General features: G+C 30.1%; 1 long non-coding RNA gene across 1 annotated transcript in view; it reads left to right on the forward strand.

Moving 5' to 3' along the window:
- The first annotated feature begins 3,310 nt into the window (after positions 1-3,310).
- LOC136796472 (uncharacterized) overlaps positions 3,311-3,808 on the forward strand; it is a 2,616-nt gene continuing 2,118 nt past the window's right edge. Inside the window, exon 1 of the long non-coding RNA XR_010844187.1 lies at positions 3,311-3,510. This is a non-coding gene — a long non-coding RNA (uncharacterized lncRNA). The remainder of the gene's footprint in view (positions 3,511-3,808) is intronic.

Genomic DNA, 3,808 nt, shown 5'->3' on the forward strand with positions numbered 1-3,808 from the left:
ATACAATAATTATCATATTCTGTATCCGTCCATTGTTTATTACAATTAACAATGAGAGATTTTTTTAATAACACAATTAAAGTTACTTAATAAGTTTTATCGAAATTATTATTTTTTTTTTACTCCAAGAAAATTGATATTAAGAGATATTTTGATGGGTAAAAAACGATTTTCAACTTTGTCCTTGCCTAGAATACAATAGTTTAATAAAATAAAACAGGCGTGTTCTCAACAATGAGATAGGATGCTTTTGGCTATTTTTGGTATTCCAGTTTCTTTTAAGCATTTACGTGTCCCTGCATCATTTCATTAATCATCAAATTCTTTCATGAGAAGTTTAAGTTACTTAAAAGTTTTTTTTTTGACATTCGAGAAATGAGCCCTGCTGTACTATTTCTTTGAGGACAAAACCTAGCTGGAATTAATGATCATTGATTGTAATATATTTATATCTCGCTTTTCATCAAAGTCGTTTTAGCCGTTATTGAAATAAATAAAAAAAAAATGTGCAATATCGATTTTAAATAATATATAATTTGAGTTTCGTATTTATTTCCTGGTTTTTGGGTGAAAATGTCAAGAATCATTTCTCAAAGCCGCAGTGAAATAAATATTTACTGGCCCAGGTGGGAATCGAACCCATTTATTCGAGCCAAGCGCTATAGACACCTCGCCCCAACGCGCGCAGCTATGATGTCCTCCGACTTTTCGTTTTTTTGCTAGGCAGTTCACATACGCCATTTTGCGAAACTTGTTTGACTTATGGGACCCCAAAACGTTTATTTTAAATAAACGTCAAATATTGCCAATCGAATACACAATATCGAAATATTGCAATACTTATATTCCACGCATAGTTTAGTGAAAGTAAAATATAATACGAAATATTTCCTAGCAGTTTTTCAAGAATAAAATTCAAATTTGCAGTTAAGTGAAAACCATTTTAAGAAGTCATATGCAGAATTCAAAAGAAAACTAAAACGGTTTTTATACATACACACTATAAGAATTGATAAGCTTATGTTGGGAGTAATAAACCGAAATGTTGTAGAACTAATAAAGGTATTTTTACCATTTTTTTAAAAATTCTAATCGTATCCTAAATATAATCTTGACTCAAAAAAGTACGATTTGACGTTGTAGGTTGTATATATAACATTATAGTATATTTTAAAGTATTAAAACCTGAGTGCCAGATATAATGTAATTAAGGAATATATCTTGTTTCTTTTGGGTAAATTAAAAATAAAATATTTTTTAGGAGTATAATTCATTGGATAATTATATATATTTTTTTTAAATTGGTTCATAAATTTTTCTATTGTTTGGATTTTACTAAGAATGGGCTGTCTGTGGCTCTGGAAGCAGATGTGAATTTCGAATCCAGGCTCGACTTTTATTTCTGTGGTGGTCCCATAAAATAAAAACTTGACCACCTATCCCGAGGTATTTGAGTAGGGTTGTTCTACATAAGTAACATGACCAGGAGGTGGCTCATAAATACAAAAATATTTATAAAATGTTTACGAAAAATACATCATTGACATTATTTTTTTCCACTTTTTTTATTTTATATTATTTACGACTAAAATGATGGTAAACAAAATTCTTCTCTATTCAACATAATAATGTTGGAGATAAATGCTGAGTATTATTCTATTCAAATAATGCTTATGTTGATTTAGGCTAGCTGCTACGTTTGTGGACTTCTGTTGATGTAATCATTAAAATGAGAATTGAAGCCGATTTTTCCGCCTTCAGTTGCAAGGTGTCTTTTTTCTTCGTTCTTTTTCTCTTTAGTTCATATTGACAAAGTTTTTATTGAAATATTCATAAAATGTCTTTGTGTAAATTGATTTTAGTCATTCCGGAAATAAAGTGAGCTAAAGGAGTGCTTTAGTTTTAAGACCGGAACTGATATAGGTAAGCTAAAGTCATGTATTATGTTATGTTTTGTTATTTGCACTGAAAAACAGAGCGCATGGGTTTTTTTTTCGTTGAATTCAATTGCAAGTTTTTGGTGGTATTAAATGGAATAAAAAATCGTCCAACTGCTTCGACCAATGGGCTCTGTATTATAAAAATTTCAATCTGATTGCGTATTTTGTTCAATCCCAACAAAGCTTTTTATTCCTTTGTGCGTATGATTGATAATTCAGAGAGTTAATTGCGATCATGAAATCTTAAACCAGGTGTTTTTGTTATCTTAGTGAAATATTCAACAGACATTTGTATACCTAAAATATAGTAATTAAATTAGCTCCTGTTTTAATTTTTACATTTAAATTGTGTAGTAAACTATAGATAAAATATTTATTTATTTATTTTTTTTCTTATTTATTATAATTTTTTTAATCTGTTTTGACAACTTTAATATACTTAAAAATTGGCTCGCGATTGTATATGTTATCTTACTTTAATTAAATCATATTTGTAACCTTCTCCAGTGTTGTCAGATATATATATTTCTTACAAAACAAAAAAAATATATTTTATGAATATTTTACTATAGATTGTCATTAAATATCTTCAACAATACTACAACATTACTACTATAGAATCAGGGAGATCTTTAAAGGTTGATAAAACGATATTCGCGAATTATGCTATCAACAGGCTCGTAACAACACGATTCAAAACTTCATCAAACTAGCTTGTACTTGGATTCGGAATGTAAAAACAGTACTAAGCATGCGTTTATTAGTTGATAGTTTTGACTTGTACTGGGACAAACCTTATTTATTATGTCTTTTAGAAACTCACGGTCATTCGATGTAACAGTAACACCAAACACACGGACGTTCACATAATTCGTATAAGGTAATACTGGCTTACTGATAAAGTTTGACATCCAGTAAGTGTCAGATGGACTCACAGTGTTCGTCAGTCACGTCAGTCTGGATTTTAAATGATTCTCATTCCAACTGACCGTTCAGTCGTTCCATTAAGCTGTTTCGCATCTTTTCAGTGATTTGGAATGAAGTAATTGATTAATTGTACCTAATTTCCTAACGCTTGGAGTCAGCAATTTCATAGCAAGGCAGGGCAAAAGGCATTTGTAAAACATTAGCAGATACGTTATATACTGTAAAGCTTTAGGCTGGATCCTTATTGTTCAGAATATTTTTAAAAAATCAATAAACTTAAAAAAAAAACTATTGGGTATAAACCATATCTATTAATTGTCTTTGCGTTTCACGAGGTAGATTAAGAGACAAGTACTTAGCAGAAACCACCAAATAAACCGTCATACAGTACTTGTATTAGTGAGGTTAGAACCCTAGTTCATATGCCATATGGTATAATTTTAATGTTGGATATAGTATCCCATTATTTCTATTAATTACTTTTGATAAATGTAAATTTAAAAATGGTCCGTTCGAATCCACCCTTAGCCTACGGCTGTGGCGCAGGTAAAAAGGAAGAAATACCACATGGAGACAGTCCTTTAGTTGTGCTCATAGTACAATCTATTTTTATATCTGCGCTCGGTGTAACTTCTGCCTTTGTGTAAGTATCTCATATGTATTTGTTTGATTAGAATGGAAAATGATATATTATCATAAAAGTCATTTCTTAGATTCAGTTTTTGTGTAAATTTTTATGAAGTTAAGTTTATTAAAATCTTAATGAACTTTTAAATCTTTGTGAAACATTCGCATACATAAAAATAAAATGATTGGAGAAGTTTGTCGGGGGGTGCGGTCAGCAATGAACAACATAAATAAACAAAACCATATTTATTTATTTTATGCCGACGTTTCGACCTGAGTTTCAGGTCTTCATCAGGGCTATAGAACAAAAGAGA

The sequence above is a fragment of the Halyomorpha halys genome, unplaced genomic scaffold (genome assembly GCF_000696795.3).
Source record: "Halyomorpha halys isolate HHAL.00 unplaced genomic scaffold, Hhal_1.1 Scaffold2113.1, whole genome shotgun sequence".
Taxonomy (NCBI): domain Eukaryota; kingdom Metazoa; phylum Arthropoda; class Insecta; order Hemiptera; family Pentatomidae; genus Halyomorpha; species Halyomorpha halys.